Source organism: Diadema antillarum, unplaced genomic scaffold, assembly GCF_040938485.1.
Source record: "Diadema antillarum isolate AM-2024a unplaced genomic scaffold, OU_Dant_1.0 seq00001791_RagTag, whole genome shotgun sequence".
Lineage (NCBI taxonomy): Eukaryota > Metazoa > Echinodermata > Echinoidea > Diadematoida > Diadematidae > Diadema > Diadema antillarum.
Window position 1 is genome coordinate 250,117 of NW_027272469.1, and position 22,149 is coordinate 272,265.

General features: G+C 36.3%; 1 protein-coding gene across 1 annotated transcript in view; it reads right to left on the reverse strand.

Moving 5' to 3' along the window:
- The window catches only part of LOC139712314 (uncharacterized), a 73,840-nt gene that overhangs the window by 49,801 nt on the left and 1,890 nt on the right, over positions 1-22,149 (reverse strand). The window lies entirely within an intron of this gene.

Sequence of the window (22,149 nt, forward strand, 5' to 3'; positions counted from 1 at the left end):
CAACAGTACCAAACACCATCCAACATAATGCCTAAAAAAATTACAGACTGGAATGCAATTTTACTAATTTTGCTGGAACATTTTGCAACGTGAGCTCTCACAGGAGAAAAATTTTGATATTTTCCACCCAACGTCTACTCAACATTTGGATCCCTTCCTATGGCTACACACAAAATATGGCAGCTCTGGCTATTGCTAAAGTTCTCGCAATATTCACAACTTTGCAATTTTTTGTTGCAGTGTGAAAGGAAAGGCAAATCATCAAGATTTTAAATATCACAATATTTGGCAGTCAGAATGGACCTTATTACGTGTCTGGCTCTTCAATCACAAAGTCCATTAGCTGCACTTTCAGAAGGAAATAACTAGCACAGAAGAAAACAATTCTCTCTCCTAGCAAATTTTCCTTTACACTCTATCTTCATTCTAAAAGACATTTATGGTGAAAGACAAATGGATCTATAATGGATTGTAGTATTGTCACACAATGGTGGGACTGTACAAAAAAGGTGAATTGAATTTAAAAAGCATTTATCTCGTTCATCTTAAGAGCATCATGCCTCATTCTATCACTATCAAGAATGGAAACAATATGGGAGAACGTGGGCATGTTATGGCTTTTAGCCATTCAATTTAGAGACATGAAATCCCTCAAAATGTGCAAATTCTATGTAAAAGTTACCCATTGTTCCTCAAGATTACCCAGAATCTGCAGAAAGTTTTTCCTCTACATAATTAAATGAAAACTTGACAAATGGCTAACTAAATATAGAGAACATAGGAGACAGAGCGAGAGAGAAAGAGAGAGAGAGAGAGAGAGGGAGAGAGAGAGAGAGAGAGATAACTACTGTACTGTGTTCATAACTGCTTTGTCAGTTTGTATGTTTACATTAATTTCTAGTGGTTACATTCCACATAAAACAATACTCTTTGAATGAGACTCATAAACCTGAATCTTGGTGTTACACACATCTTTCCCCTGCTATTCAAGAGTGCTAGGGTGAAAGTATGCCAAAGGTCAAACTTGCCCTGCATAACAAAATGTACACATGTAATGTGAAAGCACAGAGAAGCATTTATTTGATTATTTAGGTGAAGCAATAACCTGTTGAAGATAGTCCCAAGTATACTCGACAGGTGTCTATGGGAAATGCGTGTTGCAGCAAAATCAGCCAGTCCTCAGCAGGTTAAGTTTAGGGAGAAAGTACCCCCCCCCCCCAAAAAAAAAAGAACAAAAAGAAAAAGATTTGTTTTGACAGTAGCACTACTTCCCATACCTTCCATTTACCAAAAAAAAAAAAAAAAAAAGGATTACAATGGTTTTATTGCAAGTTCAGATAAAATCCATTTTCATCTTGCCACTTTTGTTCGTCACAGAGCAAGTAAATAATACTCTAGTCTTGTGACTTCGGATGGTATTCTTCACAGCTTATGGGTCTATATATCACATGACACATTGATATCAGAGGGGGTGCAGTAAAAGCGTAACATTTTTGCATGATTGAGTTCCTACGCGCATTCAAGAAGGATAAATGCAACATGTTTTAAATCTCAATGACTGACATTTCCAATAGTGTAAATTCATGTAGACAATCACCTACAAAGTGTAGTTAAGAAAATATTCACATGTATGCTCTATTTTGCATTATAGTCTCTAACAATATCAAATGTGTGTAAAGAAAAAAAAATCCACAATCCAAACTATATTCTCTCCTTATGATAAAGTACTGTCAGCACTTTAATATTTTTCCCCCATTTAATTCACTCATCTGGTGCTGTGAAAAACTTTGAAAAACTCTTGTACATGAGGATAAGCCTTCATGTAATACTTTATGGATGGTGAATGTTCATTTTAACTACTCTGAACCAAAACAAGAGTGAAACATGATCTAAATTCATCCATAAATTCAGACAACCCCCTAAAAACGAATTACTCTCTAAAAAAAATCAAGTGAAAATATTTACTCTTAAAGGAGTGAATTAAAAAAAGAGTGAATTTAGAGTGAAATTGGAGTGAATTTTGAGTGAAAATTCATTTTCACTCATTTTGGAGTAACCTCAAGGATCACTCGAAGTTTTTGGAGTGATCCCTGAGGTCACTCTAAAACAAGTGAAAATGAACATTTTCACTCAAAATTCACTCCAATTTCACTCTAAATTCACTCTTTTTTGTATTCACTCTTCTTGGAGTAAATATTTTCACTCGATTTTTCGTAGAGAGTAGTGCAAAAGAGTATGAAAAGAAACAAGAGTTCAAGGTTGAAAAATGTTTAAACACCTGTTTGAGGATCCCAAGTGAACGAGGTGCCAAAAATTGTACTCTTGGCACTCTAGGCTAAAGTTAACAAGGAAGGGGCCTTTAAAGGACAAATCCACCTTCATATACATAAGGATTGAGAGAATGCAGCAATATTAGCAGAACACATCACAGTTGGTGGAAGTTTGAGGAAAATCGGACAATCTGTCCAAAAGTATAAATGCATTTTTATAGTGTCTGTGCAATCACTGCTGGATGAGAAGACTACTACGGTGTATGATGTCACATGCGTACAATGATATAAGGAAAATAAAAAGAGAATTTCACAAAACTTTACTTTTTGAATAAAGTGCACATTTCTTCGACTTGTTACTGACGTATGTTAGGGGTAATATTATTCCCCCTGCCTACTGAAAGAGAGAAGTTGAGTGTTCTTCTGTTATGCAAAGAAAAATGGAAATATGTTGAATTTTCTTTATTCTTTCTTTATAGAGCTGTACACATGTGACATCACAAGCTATAGTAGTCTTTTCATCCAGTCGTGATTGAGCAGAAATTTCAAAAATTCATAACTTTTGAAGGGATTGTCCAATTTTCCTCAATCTCCCACTGATGTGTTCAACTAATATTGCTGCATTTTCTCAACCCACATGTCTATGAAGGTGGACTCGTCCTTTAAAGTGGAAGTGGAAAATCAAAACCAAACAAACAAAGATATGGGAAAGGTAAAACAAAAAACCATAACAGCATGTTCTCAGGTTTATGTTTACAGGGTCAGAGAGATGGTAGAGAGAGAGGGAGAGAGAGAGGTCACTTTAGGACAAGGATAGCTGGGACAAATTTAAAGGTCAGTTGATCAGAGGTCATATGTGACCTTCAGTTGATACTAGGCTAGGATACACAAAGACTGTTTGTATATCCCAGGCTTCATGTGCCATAGCATCACACACAAATGAAAGCTAACTTGCTCAACATGACAAATAAACATGCAACTCTCTTTGATACATAATACATACCAATTCAGTATCAGGAAAAGGGACCTTGTATTCATAGCATCTTTCAGTTTCCCTCGAATAAATGTGGATGTGACATCTTTTATCAAAGCGACAGTATATATGAACACCTCTCTCTAGACCTGTAAACACTTCAAGAACGCAGAGACTTGCTATTTCCAGGGTATTAAAACCACTTGCCTGGTGTACTCCATATGTGCATATAGTATTCCTTCACCACAGAAGAGAGTTTCGTATCACAGATGCTGAACCGGTTAGCTTCGTGCCCTCCCCTCCACGACGACGACCAAGAATCACAGCATATATCATCAAAACAGATAAAGGTCAAAAATCACATGCACCGCTACCAAATTCCACACATTTTTTCCTCCCAACCTGATGTTTGACAATGGACCTCTGCAGGGGACCCCTTGCTACTACTCACTGCTACCAACTTTAGGGATCTTCCATGCACAAGCACTTCTTCGTTGCATGAGCTCTGCTCAACTTTGGCCAAATATCTGTGAGATTCCAAAATCTCTTCAGCTCTGATCGAAGACAGAATGAGAAATTGTGAGGACGACGATCAAAACAGCATCTCCCCCCTCTCAGCTACAACATTTCTAATGAAGTATGTATGAGTACCAGCAGTGTAGACGGCAGCAATGATATATTCCGGGGGTATTTTTTGTTGTGTTTTTTTGTTTAATCCCACTTATTCCATGGGACTGCAGGAAGAGACAAAAAAATACCCTTATCTCTGTGCAGGGTTACTTCTCAGAAAGATCACCCTTCTATGGTAAAATAAAGAATAAATCACTTTATGTTGTAAACATCCTGTTTCTCTGGGTAGTGCTTTTTTTTCTCTCTCTGTTTTCAATATGGTATGAAAGGATTGATTTACACTAAACATGATACTAGCTGCCTTGTGTGTAGATACACAGATTAAGTTCACCTTGGGCTATATTAAACTTGTTTGTGGCGGTTTATCCTGTCAAGTTCAATGCCGCATGAGGGAAATACATTACATTCTCTTTGTGTATGTGGGATAAGGTGGGAGAACAGATAGCAGCAAGTGATGTTGCTTTGTGATGCAGAAGTATCACAAAATTAATGTCGAATCTATTCACACATTGCAGGGACCCCAACAACACATATTTGCTTTAAAAATCAAACCAGTAGAAAGTGAAAGTTTCACTACAATCAGACTAGAAATATGATCTTTATATCAAAAATTTATCATGTACACAAGTCAGCTGTTCAATATGTTTTCAGGACAGTGTTATATTGGCCACAGTTTCAACGCAAAGGGTTATCAATGACATAATAGGCGCGGTCAGACTGGCAAAAAATCGTGAAGTTTAAGATCTAAAAGTTTTGCCAGTGTGACCGCAAACTTCCTGCGAAACTTCCCGCTAAACTTCTCGATCTGTTCGCGTTCGGTGCCTCTGAAGCGCGAGGCCACTGTCATGACAGATGTGCATTGTTACGTCACAATCACTAGCCATCGGACGGCGCACTCTTGCTTGCGCGCGTACCAATGGCCCAAACTTCGCGATCTTAAACTTCTCGATCTTTTGCCAGTCTGACCGCGCCTAATGTAGCCTCACAAATCTTGCACTTTACTTGCACACAAATCTTCACTTAATTTTCCATTTTCTGACATGATTCACAAAGATGAAATATCCTTGACTTAACATTGTTCTAGAGTTGTAATGATTCCATGATACCAACTTTGTACAGGGGAAAGGGCAATAGTTTTTAAAGATATTGACAAACAAAAATGATCTAGCTGTTATAATCTTATGCACAAACATGTGAGAGAGTTGTAGGCTGATGGTATCCAATGTTTAATTTGCACAGTAAATGTGATCCGAGTCAGTTTCACGCAAATTTTAACTTGAATCATTGATTTAGGTTTTTTTTCCCCAAGACAACTTTAATGTGGAGGATTATGATTTTAAAGCAAAAAAAATGCAATGAAAATTCTGCTAAAACTTCAACAAAGACAGATACACATGACAAGCAGTTTGCGACCAAACCGTCATCAAAGAAATCTACCCACAGCTTTTGTTCTACAATCACTGAAAATAATTACCACACCTATGCAAACTACGATGTTGCCTGCCAATGACACAATTCTGACATGCTTCACATGGGTATGTTGATGATTTCAATTTTTCATGAAAGAATTATTTTTGCTATAATCTTGCTTTTAACACAGCATGAATGTTAACTGCACCATTTCAGACACTCGCTACAAAAAGTACTGTAAACAAATACTTTAACTGTGTGCAAAGTTTAATGCATTTATCTTGGCATGGAACCAAGGAACCACAATAAAAAGAAGGAAATATGCATGCAAATGTTCTGCTCATTTTTTTTTCTAATTTGAACAAACATACAAGCCAGTACGCACTCAATGGGCTCAAATAACAGTGCACTGTACTAATATGCATCGGATGGCTACATAGTATTGCCATCCTGCAACATTCATTCCACATACAGGCATGCAATTAATGTCTGAATTTTTCATCAAATTTAAAGTAAATTGCTTCTGTTCTGCTAACAAAAAAGTGACGAAACAAGCAGAATTTATTCTGTTTGACTGGTGAAGACAAAAGTATGTCATGTAAAAATTTCCTCTGAGCTTTAGACCCTGTGTGGTACACTATGTACATCATGGTGCTGCATTTAACAATGCATGGGTGAGTTTCTTTCACGTCAAGTTTAACAGATGCAGTAATCTTCAAAGGAATTATTGATAATAATAATTTCTCCTAACATAAGAGACAATCACTTTTCAATTATGGATGAATGTGTTCTCCACTGAATGCAATATTCACTGTGAATCATGGGAATTCTGGTTCACTGCACAATCCTCCACTTGAAACAAATTTGACATGATTTCTTCAAGAATATCCTTAGTGTTGACGTAACTTATTATTGATCTGATGACTGTGATATAAAACTATCGAGAGGTCCAGTTCATAAAGGGGTGTGCAATTATTTAAAGTCACAATATTGCAATCACTTTTCTTTCTTTTTTTTATAAGAAGAGCTGAAAACATTTTTTTAAATTGATTTCTTGGTCATATTCTTGATCTGTATGCTTGGCATCATCCAAATAGCTAACAATATATGGAATCAGATAGTGTACGATGATAGTCATACACCTATAGTTATTTGTGCAAAGTCTTGGCACATTTTTAACCCAAAAGCCCACTTGTGTTTGTATTGGGCTGCAATGGTGCTTTATATTCAAGTGAGGCCAACTTCCTCTTCAGACAGTGGGTCCACAAATGTAGATAGGCCTGTGTCTCGTAGAAAGATCCTGTTACTTGGGGCGTTCGTTTCTGTACAGCGGGCATATCATAAGGAGAAGCACATCGACCTTGTGAACTCTACAGTATTTCATGAATATCTCCTGCTCAGAGCTTCTCCAAGGTATCATTTACATATTTTGGCAGACAGACTGGCCATGGCCGACAGAAAAGTTTGCCAAAAAACAGTGAGGCTCTATAGTGTGTGTTGTGTAGTGATATGTGTCCCATCTTGGATTCTATATATAGGGGGAAATTTTCAATCCCAGACTTCTGATCTGCAACAGCAGTGCATGACATGACAAACTTTCAATGGAATATATAAAGTGAATGTATGTACCAACATAAATGCATATTTACACACACTGTACACAATACACCGATACACACACAATACATTGTACATATGAACATATAGGCACCTACACCCATACTTTGATTATGCATACATACACACACACCATTTTTAAACTTTATCCTCAAAAGACCGCTTCCTAGCCAATGTCTGCATTCCTAACATGATTTGAAAGTACAATATTGCAATATTTTCTTTTTTTGGTAAAAAAGCAGAACAAACAGCATTCTATAAGGCCTCGCACAGACATGACTTCATATAGGGCCTACATCTTTTAAAACAGTGGAATTGATTCTTTTATGTCAGTTGAAGATATTTATGGACTAATCATTTTGCGCAGGTGGACAATGTATGACGTTTCCTTTATCAGCAAACCATGATACAGTTAATATTCTGATGTTGTTAAGAATTTATACTAATGTTCAATTATATGACTCACCGATACATTTAATTTATTACTTGTTTGTTAATGTTATTTTCTTTTGAATGTGTCTTTGTACGTAGCTGTAAGTCATCTTTTATTTTAGTTCTTAGCTACTCCCCCCCAATTGCCCTACAAAAACAAACAAACAAACAAACAAACAAACAAACAAACAGTGAATACAATGCAAGTTTATAGATGAACCTACATCGTATGGGTAAATCCAGACAAACTTACAACAAAAAGATTACTAAGGCATTTAATCTCAATTCATTCAGAGTGTATTCTGGGAGACAATTACATTATTTGCCAGCTTGTAGAACCAAAGCAAGCAGAGCACAGGCTGCATCAAAGCAGCACTCACAAAAGAGATGGGTTTCAACACTTGTTTGTTCCTGCCCAAAACCTTTAAAGGGGAAATCCAGTCCAAATATAAGTTAAGCAATAGTCTCATAAGAAAGAGTAAAATATTACGAGTTCAACGGTATAATTTTGATCGAAATCAGAAGAAAAATAAGGAAGTTATGACATTTTGAAGTTTTGCTATTTTTGGGGGAAAGAGTTCTTGAACAGTCAATATGAATATGCAAATGGCAAAGTGAGCATGTCATTCCCTCACAACTTACCATATAGTTTGTACATAAAATTTTGACATTTCCAATTTTTCATTCAAACGCATATGCCCGGGGCTCAATTCCTCGTATATCTAACTGATCACTATTCTTAAGTTATTCAACCAGGAATAACATCATGTTTCAGACTTCAATGACAGAAACATTGAATTTTTGTCATTCTTTTTTTACACGATCAATGGAAAATTGTGAGGGTATGACATGGTTAGCTCACTCATTTGCATATTCATATCCACTGTACAAGAACTGTTTTGCGGAAATTAGCAAAACTTCAAAATGTCAGAACTTCCTTTTTTTTCATCCAATCTCAGTCAAATTTTTACCGTTGAGCTCATAAGATTTTCCTCTTGTTTATCAGACTAAAGGCCATGTCACACCAGCCTTGCGTGTGACTTGCAAAGAACAATTTTAACTAACCGGAGGTCCCCGTAGATGATCCGCACATGACAGTACCTAGCATGTATCTCAAAATTAGTCGCCCAGAGGTGCGCACGCATATTTTTTTACCCGCAACCGTGTTTAGGCCCTGTCACACCTTTCCGGGCAAGCTACTCGGGCTTGTTACGTGTACGGATTTTCTAGCATACCCGACATTCCTGAGGGCGGAAAAGGATTTGTGCGAGTCAGCGCATGTGTCTTACTTGCTGGACGCGTTATACTTGCGAGTATACTGTGTGACCTTTGTACCTGTCGCGTGGGGGCTGACAACTCAGTGAAGGAATTCCTCTAAATGGAATGGCTGAAATCTCACAGAATTTCATTATCTTGGCTGCATACGGGACTGCGAAGTACCTGCGTGGGAATTGCCTGGGAAGTACTGCCGCTAAGGGTCTCCTACTGGCGTTCTGCGTGGACCTCTACGGGCATTCCCGCGACTCACCCGGAAAAAGTTTTGGTCATGCTCAAAACTTGGCTGCGGTTAAATTGGACTTGTGTGAGCACCTCCAGGCAACTACGCACTAGATACTGTCAGGTGCGGACCAACTGCAGAGAGCTCCGGGGAGTAAATTTGTTTCCCCGCAAGTCAAGCCACAGAAGTTCCCCCGTACGGTATGACAAGGCATGAATGAAAATTGCAAACATTCTTGTTCGCCCTGAAAATCTTCTACGTGCTGGAAACTACCTCCTCGCCACAAGCCCGCGTAGCTTGCCCGGAATGATGTGACACGGCCTTTACTTATATTTGGACTAGATTTCCTCTTTAATACTGATCCACTGTCTTAAATTTACCAGAGAGGTGAGAGGCCGACTGAATGCGCATGAAACAACTGTCTTGGGAGGTGGATTCCCATCTAATACTGTTTTCTAACAGCAAGCAATGCGATACTGTCATACTACGCTTTTAACTCTTAAGATCATGACATTAAATACCACTGACATCTAAATGCAGTACAGTTCTCTGAGTAAAGTACTGAAAATATGATCACTTAGCCACAGGCATTGAGTCAAGTCCCCCCCCCCCCCCCCCCTCCCCCGACTGTTGGTTGATCTGGCAAAGTGAAAGAAATATAAGAAACCTGGTTACTTCAGAACAATAGGCAATACCCACAACACTTAATTGTTCTTTGGGTTTTGTGTAACAATAGCGAATTCATGTTGTATTCTACAAAGTTCATTGGGTATCTATGTACATTGATTCCTCATGAAGGTTCATAATGCCTATAAAGAAGGTCAAAAGTTGTTATTTTCATTTTTTAATTATGTTCAAATTCATTTCATTTTTTCCCCCTTCTGAGAGGGGAAGAGACGAAGGCGCGAGAAGTTTCTCGGAAGCGTGGTTATTTCCTTCTCAGCTTCCCCTTCAGTGCACCACCATGTTCCCTTAACCCATTGAGGATGAGTTCCGAGTATACTTGGGCAGGTGTCTATGGGAAATACACCTTGTAGCAAAGTCAGTCCATCCTCAATGGGTTAAGAAAGATACTACCTGGCAAGGATCAACATCGTGCTGACCTGGAAATGAAATCTACAGAGGTTCTCGCTACTTTCACAAAACAGGTGAGTGCCACGTGCGGAGTGGTACCATAGGAATAGGATGTTAGACTGTGAGTGTGATTGGGTATTCAGCTGTGAAACACCTTTGTGCTTCTCGTAACTTCTCACAGCAAACTACTTTGTGAAGTATAGGTGGATGGTACTGAATTGCAAGTTTCAATATAACGTCACTTTGCTTTTCTGAAGTTTTGATGAGACAAAACTGCATGTTTTCATTTGCAAGCATGGGTAACTACATGTATGTACAGTGTGGCATTATACTAGTCTTCATTTCTAGTATATTCATACCACTCAAAATTAATTTCATGGGAGTTTTTTAATGTGTGTATGTGTATACATGTGTATGCGTGTGAGATTCTGTGTGAAAGCACGCATAGTTTGTACTCTGTGTTGGAGGATGTCTATTCTGTGTTGGAGGTTTAAAGGGATGTTTCAGTATTGGTTGAGTGGAGAATTTTGCTTTTAGCTTTTTGCGAGATGCTTAGAAACCACTTCCTGAAATGTTGAAAAGCATACAATTCTAAGAAGAATTCAAACTTTATTTGATGAAAACCTGTTTTGAATGGCTGAGATATCCAAAAACAAAGTAAAACAAAGCAATCCTGATAAAAGGTGGGTCCAACCTTTCCCTTGTTGCTTTGTTTTGGATATCTCAGCCATTTCAAAACCTATTTTCATCAAACAAACTTTGAATTCCTCTTAGAATTATATGTTCTTTCATATTTCATAAGAGGTTCCTCATTACCTCAAAGAGTCACCAACAAAAAACGTTGGAAACTTCAAGCCCTATCTCAACCGAAACAGTACCATCCCTTTAAACTGCCTATAGTAGATTACTGAGAAGAGAATGATTAAGTATCTTTTTTCAGAAGTTCTAAATTAGTGACATGAACTGGCTCTTCCTCCTTTTTCTTTTCTTATAATGAACTAGCATCATGTTTCCTCATAATGCCATTTGACCTGGTCCCTGTAAGATCCTGAGAGACCCACTAACACTTATTTTAATACTCATGTTACTATTGTCTAGTAAATCTTCTTCTATACACTCTCACTTATTCATGCCATTTCACTTTCGTTTCATTCTTTGCATGGGAATTTTCCCCCACATCTTTTTCTTTGAAGCATACTTCTGAGCTACTTTGATTGCTCATGGCAGTTCAAGTTTTCTTTCATAATGCAAATCAACTGAATCCATATTACCTTAAATGGACAGAGGTAAGTCCATCATACAGAATGGTAGAAACTTTATATAAAATGGCCTTAAAGGCATAATTTACCATTTGCAGGTGAAACAAAAACCCAGCAGTAGTGCTTCAAAATAGTGCTAAAATGTGAGTTAGAAACAGAAACAACCAAAGTAAAAATTTGAACCAGTATAATCCATGTAAAGTACTGTTATATAATATAATGTGAACAATAGTTATAATATAAATGTTTCCAGACTAAACTGTGTACAGTTATGCATTTATTAAGAAAAATAGTGATATCTTCTTAAATTTTAGGCTTTATTGAAATAAATATAATATGGTAGGATGTTTTGTGATACAACTGACCTACACAATGCATTAAATGTGATACCTTGAAATTTGCTTAAATCACTGCTCCCAAAGGTAAACAGGACCTTTGAGATACAGAATGCATGTTTCTGACAAAACAAAATATCAGTTGCAACCACATCCTCAGTTACAGGTTATGTTGCCTCACGAGATGTCCATTGACCGGCACATAAAATTGAACTGAATTCCATTTTTTTTTCTTTTTTAGTTCTTTACATTTACAAGAAACAAGGAAGAAAAGGGGTTTTATTCTTGGCATTACTTTGTGTTGTCTGAAGCTTGTAATTAAGATGACCTGTAGGGGACTTGATGTTGCTGAATTACTGACTAAAAATAGAAATGTGATCATCTTTGTGCCTGCAAAGCAATGGAAGAGTATGGATGAGATGACATCATTACCTCATTTGAGGTGCACATGTCACAAACATTGTCACTGCTTAGTAAAAACATAGACTACTCTAAAACATCCAGAAATGTGTGTCAGAAGCAATGATTACTGCTGTACATGTACAAATGGTATTGTACACTGTTCCAAAGCTTCTTTTAATAGTAGATTTATGTTGCAGACAGACACCCTATTATGGTACGACATCCTGAGCAAAAATATGCATTGGACCCATCACATACATTTTTTGCACATGGGCAACAGAATACAAATTCTATGTCCCATCCCCATGGTATATGATCACACTAAATTGTAGACAAGTTGTATACATATACACAACTGTATTAAAAATAATAAAACAGAATACTGGTACCAACTTTATCAGGGTTTATTTCTACATCCTAAACCCAGCACTCATTACAAATTAGTGAGATTTATTCACTCCAGCATTCCCTTCACATGATTTGTCTTTACACTCACACACGTATAGAAGTTGACTTTTATACAGTTATGTGAAGAATATGCAGGCAATATTCATATTTACACACATACACACACACACACACACACACTCACAATGAAGCTACCATTCATAGTCACTGACTGGAACATGGCGTCTTCGCAAAAGTATGCAAGCCACATTGTAATCCCACTATACACCACAAGTCCATGCCGCAAGTCATCTAAATTTAACTTTTTACAATACTATAGTAACTCAGGATGGATAAAAGGTGTTATCCGGGTACAGAAAACTGAGGGACACACCTGCACATCAAACAATGAGACATGCAGTACAGTTGTATCTGAACGCTGCCCTTTTCTGTCAAATGTTAAGACAAACATTCAGACCTGAGGTACTCTTTAAAAGTTGATAACTGGGCTATGTTGATGCTCTACATCAAAAAGCTCACAATTCCCTTTCTGCTATTTCTCAATAGGAATGACAGCTCAACTATAATTTCAATACAACAAAATATCAATACTGAATAAATACTATATGTCAATACACCACTTCATCATTGTATATCACGGGTGCTTGAATAGATTTCATTATTAATACAATGTACAACTGGCATAGATCATATGAATATATGAACAGAGCAAGGTGTTAAACTTATAAAGGTGCCTTATACTGTAACCACAATAGGAAATAAATCACATGTGAATCAGACTTGTGGGCAGATTAACATGAGGAGAACTCATGACTAGACAACCACTGAATAACAAAAAAGCTCAAGAGTACACAGAATACGTATCAAATACCAGTAAATGACTTGTCAGTGAAGGAGAGACATCTTTACACACTGAACTTTATGTGTGTTTTTCCTTTTACTGAAGACTCTGAGGTCATGTACAATGTACGTTGTTTGAATTAAATCTCACAGATTTTCAATAAATCTCTGGCTTACAACAATGAATACTCTGCTTCCAGAGTACTTCTTCCTCTCCTTCTACTCCGCTTCCAATCAAATGACAAAGAGAATTGTCAGAGTCCTAGGGAGAACTTGCAAGTAATCACATGAATACATGATTTTTCTTAACATGTTACTGTATGAGCTATTATTTTTGCATACAGCAATTGTACAGATATTTTCGCGAATGAGGAGATCACAGACATTTTCGCGAATGGACACCAATGCTAACATAAGTGCACTAAATATAAAATATGTAGCGCATGTCAACATTTTCGCGTGTTGTTAATTCGCGGTCCAACAGTGATTCACGAAATTTGCGAAAATCAAACCCTCGCGAGAATAACAGCTTATACAGTTATCACGGTGAGCTCTGAATCTGAAATGAGTTTCTTTGCCATCTACTGCATTTAAATGATATTTCCAGCACCGACTGCACCACATGCTCCATAAAATGTTCATCAAACATGCAACTCTCAACACATGTATTGTATAGGGATGGTACAGTATTGGTAGAGATGAGAATTGGGCTTTTAACTTTTTGTGAGATACCAAGAAAACACTTATGATATAGTACGGAGCATACCATTTTAAGAGGAATTCAAAGTTTATATGATGAAAATCGGGTTTGGAATGACTGAAACATTCAAAAACAAAGCAAAACAATAGCAATCGTAATAAAGTGTGCGTCCTACACTTTATTAGAATCGATGTTTTTTTTGGATATCTCGGCCATTTCAAAACCAATTTTCATCAAATAAACGTTGAATTCCTCATAGAATTACATGCTCTTTTATATTTCCTCAGAGGTTTCTCATTATCTCACCAAAAAATGTTAGAAACCTGAAATTAGGTCTCAACCAAAACTGTACGATCCCTTTATCTATGTGATTTGATGTTCTATGTAGTTTGCACACATGATAGCAAAGGGGAAGTAAACACAAGGTCAAACTACTCTCCAGCTCTTTGAACATTATCCTTGAGGTCACACTGGTCACATCACAAATGTGTACCCAGAGTTGAGCATAACTCCGGTGAAACCACAACTGTCATGGCCAAACATAGGTTCATTAAAGAAACATGTTTGGGAAGGACACATTCAAGTTTGTTTTAAGACATAGAACAATTAATTCTTGTTTCAATAGCAAAAAAATCGAAACAAAACAAAAAAAAAATGTGTTTCTATTTAATGTTTGCTTCCATAGATCTCTATCACCTACATGTACGTAATGCATACTCCTCATATAAATCATATATAATTGTTTTTGCAGCATTAACCACTGGGAGAATAAGGGGAACACCATGATATGTCATACTTAAAAATACCTACTTTTTAAATGCATGAATTGCTTTGCCATTTTTGTTTGTGTTTGTGTTTTTCTTTGTTTTGGCAAGCAGCTAACAAGCATGGGCAAATGCTTATCTAAGCACTGCCTTTTTTATTTGATTACTTTCGTCCATCCTGACACAGGAAAAGAATAATGCCACAAGACCTTGAAGCACAGTGGAAACTATATCAATTATAACTCCAATTGTTTCGAGGTTTTTTATGAAAAGATTCTTTCAGCTTATCAAAATATTGAAGAGGAACCAGTCTGAATTATTTTGATTTCTATGTGTGCATTCATGTTTCCAGACATAATATTTCCAGTACTGTACGAGCTGAAATTTTCGCGGTGGTATTATTTTCGCAAATTTCGCGAATCGCCTTTAAACTGCGAATATAACAACGCGTGAATAACTAAGTTCAGTTAGACCCTTGCAACTGCGAAATTAACAACGCGCAAAAATGTCCGCCAAGTAGCAATTCGCGAAAATATCTGTCCGCGAAAATATCAGCTCATGCAGTAACAGGGGATGAGCTGTATACTCAACTTCACCACTGTCAGCAACTGTTTGATGAGTTAGAGGTTCTGAAAGTGTGAAGTGTATTAAAACATGATCAAAATGTGCTTTGATTCCTGGAAATAGAAAGCAACGACCTGAACACAGGTAAGCTCCATTTCTGGGATTCTGTTTTTCCTACACTGTAGGGTACTATCAATCATGATGAACCATTGTGTAAGCATCTTACTTTAGCTACCAGAGTAACTCACAGAATCCTGATGTATTTGTGTAAGTCCTCATTAGAGATAGGTTCACAGGAGTTTGAGCTGCTTCCAGAGTCCACACAGTATTATACTCAGCATTTTACAACTTTTACAACCTTTTACAACTTTTACAGCCATTTCATTATACAACTTTTTACTACATTATATTAATTCAATGGAAAACTACAAGCTCAGCTTACTAGCAGCCATAATTTAGTTCCCTGTTAGGCAAGATACATTGTACTTTTCATCTTGTTGGCATAAAGCTTAATGGCCATTCAAGGACAATGGAAATGCATGCAGTAAAAGCTTCCATTTAGAATTTGAAAAAAGAAATCATGCCATTTCACAAATATGATTTTCAAGGAACCATCCATAACAGCACAAGTACATTGTAGCTACATGTAAACTGATGGGATACCAGGAATTTGGGCTACTCACTAGCAACCCATTAGCTCACAGGCTAACAGCAATTTGGAATCTCAAGCCATTTCAGTGTTGATGCTGTTGTAATTTTGGCAAAGCAGATATGTAAGGTACATGTAAGAATACACTAGAATACACCTGGAAGAATGTATGTCAAACCTATTGCAGACTGACTTTCCATGTACAGCTGTACCATGCAAATGGCTAACCACAGGTAACCATTATTTTTGCTGGTGGTCAAGGCTCAAGTAGAGGGGGGCGGGGAGAAAAACAAAATGGCAAACTTGTGTGCAATGCACCAAAAACAATCAGAGCCTTGAACTTTTTGTACAATGATGTTTCAGAGCAATTATGCTCCCCCATGTACTTGCTCCTTGCCCCAATATCTTCATGTATTCTTGGCAGGAGATGTGTACATGTGGTTTGCAAAAGTAAACAGAAAATACACCACTTTTGTTATTGTTTTGGAGAGGCACAACTGTATCACTGTCATGAGTCTAGAACTGGACTGAAGGATCCACAGGTAATGGCAAGAGAGAGATGATTTACTTTTGCCCAACATCCCGACTTCCAATCCATGAACGCAAATTGGTAAATTGTCACCATACATGGAGCTCTGGAAACTGAGGCAGTATCAACATACAGTTTCTTGTACATCAAGACAATAGATTCTATTCACCAAAAGTCATCATACAGCCATCTTCCAGTGACACGTACAGAAACAATGGGTGTCAAATCAAAGTTGACACTCACCATTTTAAAACAATCCCAGGTGGTTTATACATCATAGACATGAGAGTCTCCATCAAACAGGCAATAAACTTGATGAGTCAACTCACTTTAATAAATAAGTTTACATAGCTTTACTTCTAACTGCAAATTCTCCTCATCAAAGGTGATTCACACATATGCCTACTATTTTCATGTTTGAAATATTATCAAAACTACTGTAAATGTAACATGCAAAACAAATGCACAATCATAATAATAGCATCTAATCATTGCTACTATTACACAGAGTATATTCTTTTAATAATACAAGTTGTAATCGATGTTGAAAATAGTAGTAGTAGTGGTAGTAGTAGAGAATAGCAGTAGTAATAATAATAATTGCTATCAGTATTACTACATGTATATTATTATTATTATTATTATTATTATTATTATCATTATTACACTGTATATCATTATCATTATCATTTTAACATTGGTAACAATAATCATAACAAAAATAACATACATGGCGCTACACAGTATCAATCCACTTCCTCGTAACATGCTGGATACATGAAGAAAATATTTTCAATACAATGCCCTGTAATAATAATAGAAGTAGTAGTAGTAACTTAGCAATAGTAGTAGTAGTAGTAGTAGTAATAGTAGTAGTAGTAGTAGAAGTAGTAGTACACCTGTAGTAGTAGGAGTACCTTTAGTAGTCAAACTTACATGTACAATAGCAGTACTAGTAGTGAGTAAAAATAGTAGTCATTCTTTTTTTCTTTTTTCTTTTTTTTTTTTTGAAGTGTGGAACTGTACAAATTGTGTACAACATTACCATGAGGAACATTGGGCATACTCTACTATAAAACTAGGAACATTTCCAGCATGAAACTTTTGCAAGTACATTGTAGGAGCAAACAGCCTTTACTGTACACAGCATGACACTTTCGCGAATAGTCACTGGCATGCAACGCATTACATGTGTAGGTAGACAAAACCTTTTGTGTGCATATTTACTTTTGCAAATCTTGGCTCCTACAAGTTGTATGTGAAATTTGCAAAAGTTTCACGCATGCAAAAATGTGTGGTTTTACAGTATCACTTCTTGTGTGTGTGTGTGCATGCGTATCTACATTATGTATAGTATATTGTAAGATTAAAAACCGTTACTATGTCTCATTTAAAAACAGCTTCCAGTTTGGTTGGTGCAGCCCACTTCCTGCGCTGAAATTATCAGCTGGAATGAGCATCATTGAGGAAACTGTGTATACAGACAGTCATTGGTTCTGAATCTTCCCACTGGAAACACACAGTGCAGACAGATGACTACTCATATTCGTAACCAGACCGGCATCAGATCTTCCTGGTTGAGAAGGTCGGTAATTAATGACTAGAATCCAGGCAAAATGATCCACATATGGTAGACTGGTATAGGGCCTGAACTTTCACTTAAATACATACATATTCTGAAAAACACTTATGGCTCTGATGCATAATGGTGTTTCAAATCAAAACCATGGTTTTAAATTTAGACCATGGTTTAAAATGAGAGCAAAATAGGCATAAATTGATCATACATGTACTTACGTCAGGATGCATTCATCATAAATTGGATGTTTGTTGGCATTTGTAATCCATGAATTAGATTTAAACAACTTTAGTTATAAAGACAGACTTAACCTCATTATAAAACGTGTGGTATTAAAGTTAATTCTATTCATTCTTTCTTTTTGAGGGAGGTCAACTTTACAGCTCAAATGCCACTTTGCTAAATATTTTGTAACAAAAAACAAAACAGAATTTGTACAAAGTTTGCCTCTTTTATCATATCCATATGATGAGAAAAAAAGGAACTTACTAGCATTGTTCTAAGATACCACTGATGCAAAGAATAAATCCTAGAGTATTTCAAAGGTTTTAGTTTAATATCTAGTGTTGTTGTTGTTTTTCATTATTATTTTTTTTTTTTTCAGCATAATCGACACAAAACAATATCAATAGATATTGGTCCCAATCTATTATTCTGTTGGTTGGTAGTTTTAGTGCATTATCTTCTGGTTTTTGCCAAACTATTTTCAACAACAAGATGCTAATTATACATTAAAGAAGACTGTACTATGAAATAATGTTTGCCATAATCACATGTACATTATGTAATGAAACTTAAAATCATAGAACAACCCAAAGCCATTAAAAAAGTGCATGATTTGACACAACACTATAAATGTTTATGACAATTTGAAGGTCAGCAAGTGCTCAAATGACATTCGTTTGCCAGCAAAGATAGTTGCTTCGTACATGCCACTGTGCAATCATGTGACATTATAAAACACAACTTTTCTTTTATTTGAAATACATGTACATAAATCAGCATGCTCTTGTCTTGATAGATGTTCTTGACAATGCTACACAAAGTCCTGAAGTCTCCAGAATTAAAGGCATTATTTACCATTTGCAGATGAAACAAAAAATCAGCTTTAGTGACTTCAAAATACATTGTAGAACTTTCTAGAATGTGAGTTAGGGATAGAAACAACCAATGTAAAGATTTGAATCAGTATAATAAACATTAAGTATTGTCAAATATATAAAATGTGAACAATAGTTAAAATAAAAATGATTCTAGACTAAACCGTCTACAGTCATGGTTTAGTGAAAAAAATAGTGATATCTCCTTATAATTTAGGCTTTACTGCAAAATTTGTTTATGAATGGTAGGATGTTTTGTGATACAACTGAGCTAATGCATCAAATGTGATACCGTATCTCGAACATTTTTTTTTAAATCACCAGTCCCAATGGTAAACTATACCTTTAAGTCTGCTGAGAAAAATTTGCTATTAAAAGAAATAATCCTACTTGAAAAAACACAATAAAGGACTCTAACTTAATATGGCGGCGACTTGTTTTAGAAGTCAGCTGAACCCCTCATTTTGTAAATTATGATCAGTGATCTCCACTCAAAGACAACAGCAAGTTGAAGTCATTGCACACTATTTTTTGTTTAATCCAAATTAAACATTCTGACTTTTTTCTGACAAAAACAGGAAAGATTCGAGTGTTCCTGCACATGCGCATTTTCTGAAAAAAAAGAAGGAATAATTCTGGTTCTTCTGGCAGTGTAAATGGCATATACTGAAAGATTCCATGACATATGCTTCTGTGACAATAGCTCCCATGAAATATCTGCATTCAAAGGCAAACATAAATTCTACCCACAAACATAACCCTAACCCTAATCTTAATCCTCACATCAAACTAAACATAAGACCCTATCAAAACCACAATCCTCACCTGTGGTTCTTGGAGAAAATAAAACAATTGTTGCAGGTGAGCAAATGTCCTGTCATCTATTGAAAACCTAGAGTTTTTCCGATTCCACTTTTTTTTTCAGTGTAAATGCCCATCTCATCTGTTTTAAATATGAAATCTTATTGATAGAGTCATTAATAATGCCAGTGAAAATGGCAGTAACAAGTAAACTTTGTAAAGGGAACATTAAAGTTAGATTTCAGTGAGGTCATGAATGTACAGTGTAGCAGGGGGAACTGAAAGGGGGGTACCATCTGATATGCATTGCATTATGTACAGTAATATGTTTGAAAGTATAAATTCATAAAATACACTTCTCTCAAATGGCACACAGTACACACTCAAACCCACAGAAATGGCTTAAACTTGAGGGTAAATCCCACTTTAGATCATTCGGTGCTAACAATAATAGTTTTTGGACTTTTCATTGCTGGTAATGACCTATACATGATTTTATAAGCAGATCAATGCATCCCTGGTTTCTGAAATGCTTAAAGTTCGTCTGATGTATCTGTCACACATTCAAATTTGCGCACTGTAATGACGGCATGTTGACTAAGACATATTTCCCCTCCATAAAACCAGTATTTAAGTGAAAAACTTGGAATCCAACTATATCATGCTACACGTAAGTCTAATCAAACATGATCTTACAAACTCAGTAATTTGTCTCAATTGCTTCCTCTTGGCAAAACATCTGTTCCAAACAACCTCTGGACAATCATTTAAGTATGTAGTGCAGCGAAATAAAAACAAGTACATACATGTATTCAATGAACCTTTGAACAAAAACATAGTATGAGGTTGCTTATCATATCCTAAAAATTAATGACAGCATACTTTGCAGAAAATCATGGGTAAGTTCCCCTTTTATCAAATGTAACATGAATATTTGTCATCCAAATATTCCAATGAACAATGCACAAAATACAACTTTAAACAAACAATGGATACTACCACAACGTCATCCTGTAGAGCTCTCGGCAATGGACAAAATGTGAACCAAAGAGGATCAACAATGCCTGGACTTTGGTCAACCATAAAAAACAACTTTTAAAAAAAACATAAAAATGCGATGATATTGCCAACAATGATAGATAAGGTGATTAAACAGTGAATGACCAATTCATAGATATAAATGAGTGTCGTAATGTCATGTGAATGCATCCTGACAATTTAGTGACACGAGAGTCAAATATAAAAATGCATTTAAAGACGACTGGATCATTAGAGTCCCCTATAATGCCTTTATTACCTCACAAAGCATGGGAGTTTGTATTAACTGACAACACAATGCACAAAACTATGAGTGTACTTCTTTAGGATACAACACTGATTTTAAGCTACCACCACAACAAATGATATGCTCACAGCCAACAGATAACTGCCTTGATGTTGCAAAATGGTACAATCAAATATTAAACATATTAACAATTGTCAAAAGCCATTCCTAAATAGACCCTCTCAATGTAAGGCTAATAAGTTTGAAGTTGGTTTCCTTGGCAATCTATTCAGCTGATCAAACAAATGATCTTGGATGAGATAAAGTTAGGGCTGGTGTACAAATCTGAATTTATCCGAGGTTTCATAATGCTTTAATGAGAGAGGGAGAAGTGTTCTCTCTCTCTCATCTCTCTCTCCTCTCCCTCTCTCTTTCCTTCTGTCTATCTCTCTACACTTATTTTTGTGAATTCATACTATCCAGACTTCATTACAATATCTTGTAAATATTGCTAACTTGCTTTAGAATACCGTCTATAAATATATTTGTGAATTCATATCCAAACTTCATTACAATATCTTGTAAATATTGCTAATTTGCTTTAGAATACTGTCTATAAATATATTTGTGATAGTTCCTACAAATGTATCCCATTGCTGTCCTCTTAATTGCCTCTGGGTTCAGCCATGGCAACAACAACAAAAAAGGGACAGAAAAATAATATACACTGCAGGATTTCGAAGGTCACTGAAGCTGAGCTGGTAAAACAATCTTACTTTCATGCCTTTGAGGGAAAGCAAGTTTCAACCACAAAGTTGGTAACTGTTTCATCCACTCCCCTCTATAAAACAAGAACAGGAGCACTCATCCTGCGAGAAGTTACAAATTACAGGCAGATGTTATTTTCATGTTCAGTCCAGATAGGATCACTTGAGACAAACGATATTACCCCAGTAGTATTTGGTTTACATCTACATTGTAGTTCAGTCAGATGCTCTCACACGCAACACCAATGTAATGTTTTGGTCGCTTCTCTCCCTCTCTTTCTGAT